Below are 8345 nucleotides of genomic sequence, written 5' to 3'. Positions count from 1 at the left end.
TTAATCTTTAAATATTTATTTTACGTTGCTACAAATGTATTACATATTTTTTTAGTTTGATTTTTTTGCAACGCAAATAAGGTCAATCAGCACATAGTCATCGGTTAGGAATTACTTAGGAAAGGGAAGGTTCAGTTTTATTTTCAAATTAATTGATTTACTAATTTATTGTGTTTTCAAAATAAAAAACTTGACTTTGTTTTTCAATCACTTTTCATTTTGTAATGTGTCTTTAAAGGAACAGTGTGTATTATTTAACCGATAGATGTTGCTGCATTGTGAAAACAAGTGCTAGCACAAGGAAGAATACAAACTACGGAGGCTTACAGTATCCAAAAAAGACAGGTTTTTCTTTTTTTTTTCAAGCCTTTCTTAAGGTTTTTGTTTTTTGGGTGGGGGATGACTATATCAACACATTTTAGGTAAGCCTCATGTTATGTCAAATAAATACATATTTCTCGACCTTCGAGCATATTTAAAAAATGCCCATTTTTATAACGGTTCATGTATTTTGCTTATTATTTAAATAAATGTTGTTGTTTTTTTTGTTTTTAAAGAATTACGTTTTTTTTTTTACAGGGTAATGCTAAACCAGCTATGCCAACTACATGCCCCACTGGCTGGATCCAGCCCATTGGATGATTTAATCCAGCCTGCCGTAAATTTATATCAAAAAAGGCGAGTCCATAGGTCATTTATATCAAAAGTTGGGATTTTTTTTAAATAAATACAAACCAAATTTTACCTCCTGCCGATAGAGGGCAGTAAAGGTGTACAAGAGCTGACATTCAGCGTTGGCACTTACACAAGCCCCTAATCAGGAAATAACATTTACAACGTGATGTGTCTAACTAAAAATAAAACTACAAAAGAAGTTGTCGGTAAACGCACCCTTTCCAAAGTTGCATTGCCAAAAAAAATAAATATAAACCGGACACACAGTGCAGGGGAATGAGTATAATTTATTCATTTATATTTGAGACGAGCATATTTTTTTACTGTTCCTACTTGAGTTTGTTTATGCTTGTGATTTTTGTGATGAGTTGGTTCAGAGGTGAAGCAGAATTTACTCAAATGTTAAAATAAAGAATTTGTTAAGACATTCAATGCCAAACATGAAAATCATTTTTTCTCCATTTTTTGTGAAAGAATCTGTTGCGCTTGGAAAAGATCCCTTGTCATCCGTGATTAGAATATGTAGGGTGGTCTATTAAAGAAGTCTGAAAGATAAAGCAAACAGTGCTGTTCAAAATAATAACAGTACAATGTGACTAACCAGAATATCTCAGGTTTTAGTATATTTTTATTTAGTTACCAGTAGGTGCAGTTGATTCTCAGAAAACAAACAAGACCCAGCATTTGTAATAGGCACGCTGTGAAGGCTGTGCAATCGAGCAAATAGTTCAAAGGGGTGTCTTAAAAAAATACCACTGTCTGCTCTTGACTGTACAAACTCAAAACTATTTTGTATTTTCAAAAAAGGTAGATTTAGCAATCCTAATACTAGTTGCATGACCACAGTCTTTTTTTATAACTGCTTCGTATCTGTGTGGCAGAGTCAAGCAACATGTGGCACCTTTCAGTTGTTATTCCACTCCATTATTGCTTGACAACATTCCACAATTCATTTATATTTCTTGGTTTTGCTTCACAAACAGCATTTTTTTATATATTTTTAATAACCCATTTTATTCTTGCTTTTGCTTCACAAACAGCATTTTTTATATATTTTTAATAACCCATTTTCCTCATATGCATGTTCAACTTGTGCTGGCTTTAATATTGAGTCAGAGTTTAACAGGGTTGGGAAGGGTTACTTTAACTTTATTTAATTTCTTTTGTCTTTTATTAGCATATTCGGTATTGGAGTAATCCAAAATTAATTGAAAGTAATCAAGTTAAAGTAACCCTACCCAACCCTGGAGTTAAATATCGGCAGTCTCATCCAATGTCATTGGCGACAGCCCGTTAATCTTCGCCATTATCCCACAAAAAAACAAACTCCAGGCACTTTGCATAAATCCTTTATTCAAAAGCAAGATTATGTCACAGACTTGAAACACATCACACCTTGACAGTAACAATTGGGGATCAATATAATGTCAATTATTTCCCTGTTAAGTCAACAACAGAACCGACAGGATATTTTCTCACTATTGTACAAAATGCCCATAGAAAAAGTCAGTGCTGTTCTTCAAACTGAAATTAAATTTTGGACACATTTGGCAACATGAGATAAGCGAAAAAATTCATCAGTCAAAAAAACAACCGACACAAACGTGTGCCTGTTTAAAAGTGAATCGGCTTTCAAAACAGCGGAAAATTATGGGAGAAGACTTCACACATCAAAAGTTCAATGGATGTACAATTCGGAATTTGTACATTTCAATAAAATGAAAATCGAAATACACAGAATCCACAAAGTCGACAACATTATTTCATGATAAGTCCTACACTCACTTTCATTTTTTGTTGTTCTCTGGTATGTTTATGTTGTCTTTTAAAAAATGTGAGGAACACACAAGACAAAAAACAGTGACTCTAAACCAGTCTTTCGCAACTGGTGGGTCAGGACCCAAAAGTGCGTCGGGACACGTTTTTAGTAGGTCACGCGCCTCTGCCTAGGCAAAATAATGGAACTAAAAACAGAGGGTCAATTATCCTTTCTTCATGTTCAGTCTATCGGTGCCTTCCCGATAGTGTTTCAGACGGACAACGTTTCATTTTCTTGTGATTTTGTTTGTTTTATTTACTTTTTCATCCCATACTAATGGGGCTTCATAAAGTTAGTGATAGTGGAAAGTGGAAAACAGGGAAAACTCATCGAGTCAAAGAAGGAAACGATTGCAACATATGAAATTGGTGTCTTCCATTTAAGCGTCACAGTAAATAGTTTACAACTGTTACAAATATTTGTAGCTTTTTACCTGTACCTTAATTGTCATCATCTACATAAGTTCATGTACACATTAGTATTTTGGATACAAATTTCACATAGTATATGGCTATCTAAAATAACTTTTAAGGGGTCAGTTGTATGCAAATATATACTTGAAGTCGTTTTGGTTTTGCTAGTCATTCATTCTGAGGCCAAATCAGTTGAGAACCACTTCTCTAAACCTTTTTTTTGGGGTTTTAAAGTTTATCATATAAAATGTTAAAGAAGTATTTAAAAAGTAATACATTTGTTCACCATTTAATGCTTGTTGTTCTGTTTTTGGACAATAAAATCTGCTAATATCTTTGTTTCTGTGATGTTACCAAAAGGGGGGTGATAAATGGATCATGTATTCTGCTAAAAAGTTTGCTGAGTATGCCATGGTTGTTCTTTACTTTTGTGTCTATTATTATTGTGCACAGTTGTTAATAACTTTGGCTCACTGTTCCTTGTTTTGACTGTTATTTTGTACTGTTGTTTGTTATTTTGACTATGATGCTCTAATTACATGATTTTTATTATTGGTCAATCATGTTGTTGTTCTTAGATTTTCACACCCCTTATGGCTGGTCTGCTTTTTGTAACCTAGGAGATTTAATATAAAAGAAAGAGCTCGGGGATGACTTTTAGGAACAGGTTGGATTTCTTAACTGAGGGTTGGGTCCTTTCCTGTTCTCCTTACAAGTTTATAGTCTATTGATGACCTCTCTCCTTGTTTTGAGTGTCCTGTTTGTAAACGTACCAGGAAGTCAACCAAAACAAAAGATTAAAACAAGAATGCGGCATATGCCTGTCGACTAATCTAAAATGAGCATTCTGGATAATATTATGGTCCTGGAATATGAAAAAAGCAGCCAAATCAATGCGCCTACCTATTTTAGTGGGAAGCCATTTTGCTACTTGATGCCGACTTCAACTGGGATCACATTGCTCAGTTCTTAAGTAAAGACAATTAATGGCTCCGCTTCAGAAAACCGATGAATCGTGTTGTTGATTCTCTGTGTCCTCGGCAACTTTGATTTCAAAGTAGCAAAAAGGTGGTTATTGCTTAACTCATATTCTACAAACAAAATATGGATCAAATATATATTGTTTAGATTAGTGAGGGGCACATGAAATACATGTTTGTTATTCAATATTTTCGCTTTACAAAGGCCATTCAGATAAATAGGGCTGCCACAAGTGATTATTTGAATTCATTCAATGCCAGACGTTTCTCTCAAATGGGAAGTGTGTGTGACAGCCAATTTTTGCCATTTCGACTAGTTTTGGAAGGCCTACAGAAAATTGAGTTCTGTAGCCGTATAGGACATACGGGATCAAGAGAAACCTTAAAACTTCATTTTTCATTGGAATAAAAGTATGTTCTAGCTTGTTTAGTAAACAACAGTTGAACATAGCAAAGTTTCCTAAAAAATACTCTTTTCCAAGAAAGTTGAGAAAAACGTCATTTTGTGAAAGGATGTATTTAGAGTATAACTTTCACTCCGGTGCTTTTTGGAATTTGTAATTCCACCGATAACTAAACAACGCTTTCCATACTCAAAAGGGCACCCTGCTTGCAAAACAATTTATTGCAGGAACACAGAACTTATGCATGGACAATCCATGAACTTTGCAAGAAGTCTTCAGCGGCTGATTTTGGTCACCATGGCGATCACGGACCTGCACGGATTGTATCGCTTCCTGCCCTGACGTTGAAAGAGACTCCGTCATTTCTTTTTTTTAGAAAAAATAAAACTCTGAATACCTGTCCGTATATCTTAGCTTATTTCACCACACTGCTTCCCTGCGCGTATTCGCCATATAGGCCGCCTATGCACTGTCATACGCTGGATAGGGGCCGGTCACACAGCCGTTTGCGGCTGAATCACAGCTAAAATTTTGCCTTTTTTTTTTGCCCGTGGTTGCCCGGGATGGAAAATGCGCAAAATTGGCCAACCCGCTGTTCATCGGTGGTATGCCCGCAAAACAGACGCCGGCGACTGTTCCGCTTCCTCATGGCGTCATTTCTGCGTCATTTTCTCGTGTGGACCACGGGTATAAAAGCTCCCGAGCCGGTGTTGTGCCCAAATCCGACTCCACTTTATTGTTTAAATAAACGCGTTATATAGATTAGGATCTCCCAATTGTTATAATTAGCTCGCTTTATAGTTTTAATAAGCGTTTTATATAGAATACGATCGCTTTCGTTGGAAGCGCAGCAGAATGCGCGTTCACGCGAGGGGGGGAGGATTTACCGTTCGATTACGTTCACAACAAAAACAAAGACGGAATGGTTTAAGTTGTATTACATTTCCAACAAATGCAAGACGAAGTGGTTTTGGTTATATGTTCGCCATTACATTCCCTAAAAGTGAGATAAAACGAGGTAAAAGTGGTTGTAGTAGCGAGGGGATGCAAATCTCGGCACCGGGCTGTAGAAATCATAACTGCACAAGAAACAGTCCCGTGCAGATCAAGATTTCAAGCTATGGCATCATTTTTATTTTATTATCTTGAAAATAAATGTCAAGAAATAAAAATGGATTAAGACGAGGTCACTACGCTGACGGGGATCCATGTTCACCCCCTTGACGTCTCGAGCACAACTGACGTGTGCTCGGCAAATCGCGCTGTATATACGCGGAGAAAGGCGTTTGACTGTCACACACATAACACGCTAATTTCACGTAATAACACCGCGATACAGGCGCAGAACATGCTATTACCATGCTCCACCCACGATTACCCGCTGAAATTTCCCGTCCTACCCATGTGTAACCACGCCCTGGCCGCGGCCAGAGCACGTCGTTCCGCATCATTTCTGCGTCATTTCCTCGTGTTGACCACGTGTGCGGCACGCGGTTTAACACGTGCTCAAACTTTTGAGCAGCTCAAAAGTTTTGAACGCGGCCAACCACGTGAAAATTTCCGACCGCGAGTAAAGCACTGCTCTATCTCGTCTATATGGCGGTCTCAAAACGTCCAACAGCGCCCGACAGCATCTGCTTCACGGCCAGAAATATCTGTCCGTGGTTCAGCCTCAATACGCTTGTGAAAGGCTGTGTACCCGCGCTCTGAAGAATTGAGCAGCGCAAAACTTTTTCGCGCTGCCACCCGCGCGCGAATTTCCGACCTCGTGTTAAGCACTGCTGTATCTCGTCTGAATGGCGATCTCAATGCGTCCAATAGCGTCCGCCTCAAAGGCAGAAATTTCTGGCCGTGATTCAGCCGCAAATGTCTGTGTGACCGGCCCCTTAGAGGAAGCAAAACTAGGTGTGTATACAAAGATCTGACCAAAGCCACTCTTGTCATCTGGTGGTGATTTATCATATTGAAATAATTCCCAGAGGCTTGATACTTACTGAGTAGCAGCTCCAACACCTTTATAATCTAAAAAAAGAAAGATTTTCATGTTTTGGCGCTCAGGGACGATGCTTCTGAAACCAAGTTATGGCACTGAATGAGTTCATAATGAATGAATTGGTTGATTATGTTTTTGATTACTCGATAAATTAGATTTTTAAAACACACATTTGCAATTTCCTCCTCTGTTTGAATATAGATTTTTTAGACAGATATAAATATAAATTGTGTGCAAAACAACAGAATATTATATCATGAAAAAACAATTGAAAAATTCCAAGTGATTGTCTAACAATAAACAGAAATATATGCAAATGTACGGCGGCGCAGTGGTTAGCGCATGTGCGGCACAGTTCTAAGCTCTTGGGAACCTCCTGTGAGGGTTCAAATCCAGCTACCGGACTTACTGTGCGGAGTTTGTATGTTCTCCCCGTGCTTGCGTGGGTTTCCTCCGGGCACTCCGGTTTCCTCCCACACTCCAAAGACATGCATTTCAGGTGGATTGGCCGGCCCAAATTGTCCCTAGGTGTGAATGAGCGAGCGAGTTGTCTGTCCCTGTGTGCACTGCGATTGGCTGGCAACCAGTTCACGGTGTCCCCTGCCCGCTGCCCAATGATTGCTAGGATGGGCTCCAGCACCCCCGCGACCCTACTGAGGATAAGCGGTGCAGCTAATGAGGTGAGATGAGATATGCAAATGTATGCTATACACCAGCAAATACATAGGATATTTTTTATAAAGTGCAAAAAAAAAAGAAGCAATATCGGAGGAGAAAATAATGAATTTGAATTTGGCTCAAGATGACCTCATACATCAAAATATGGTCCTGAGGCAACCTCTACTACAAGTTTGTTGCTGGATTAAGAGGAAATCCAGCGCACTTTCCAATGCTTTTAATAATTTTAATGATTTTTTCGATACGGCGTTGCAGCCTTACTGACCAAACAACCTTAAAAAAACAACATAACATTTTTTATCTTGAAAGTCAAGCAGACACTTTCATGTTACCTTCAAAAGATGAGAAGTTAAACCAAGAAACTTTAGTCCCACCTTATTATGTAAATGTTTGTCTGAACTTGTTTTAATGAGGCATACAGAGGGAAGTAGCATAAACAATAGGAAGATGCCTCAGATAACAAGCGTATACGTGGCTGTGTTGATTTTATGCTTCCCTTGACGCACGCTTGTGGGAATTTGTTGCTCAGTGTGGAGTCACTCTCTAATTGCAATGTACAGTTCTTGACTTTATCTTCTTGGGCTGTCCTTCCGTTCGCAAAAAAAATTCTGACATCACTGATCAATTTGATGGTCACTGACACTATCCTGTCCTTGTTCTAGACCAGGGGTGTCAAACTAATTTTAACTCGGGGGCCACACGATAGAACAAACATTCTGTCGAGGGCCGGACTAGTAGATTAAAGAGAAAGAAAAAGAGATGAAGAAATAAGAGAAAGAGGGAGGGAAAAGGAGAGAGGGCGGGACAAAGAAAGAAAAAGAGAGAGAGGGAGAGAGCGTGAGAAACAAAAGATAAAAAGTCGTGAGAGAGGGGAAAAAAAGGGAGCGGAAGAAATAAATCCAAAGAGAAATAGAAAGACAGAAGGAGAGAAAAGAAAGCGCAAAGGGTATGAAGAGAGAAAGAGAAAAGGAAAAAAGGAAGTTAGAACAAAAGAGGTTAAAAGACACAGAGAGAGAAAGAGACAAAGAGCAACAAAGGAAGAGAAAAAGAGGGACACAGAGAGTGAAAGAGACAGAGACAGAGTGGGAGAAAAGGGGTGGAAAAGAGAGAGAGAGAGAGAGAGAGAGAGAGAGAGAGAGAGAGAGAGAGAGAGAGAGAGAGAGAGAGAGAGAGAGAGAGAGAGAGAGAGAGAGAGAGAGAGAGAGAGAGAGAGAGAGAGAGAGAGAGAGAGAAAAGTACTTTGTGAGAGGCACCTGGCTTTGGCAACATCAAGTTGACATATTTCAACCTGCAGCTTGTTTTTCTCTTGCGCTTCTCTGAGTGTTGTCTCACGGGGCGGATTCAATCCCTTAGGGGGCTTGATCTGGCCCGCGGGCCGCCTTT

This window comes from Urocampus carinirostris, chromosome 3, assembly GCF_059441175.1.
Source record: "Urocampus carinirostris isolate Australia breed hairy pipefish chromosome 3, RoL_Ucar_1.0, whole genome shotgun sequence".
In the NCBI taxonomy this organism is placed as follows: Eukaryota; Metazoa; Chordata; class Actinopteri; order Syngnathiformes; family Syngnathidae; genus Urocampus; species Urocampus carinirostris.
Note: the sequence above shows the minus strand (reverse complement) of the source record.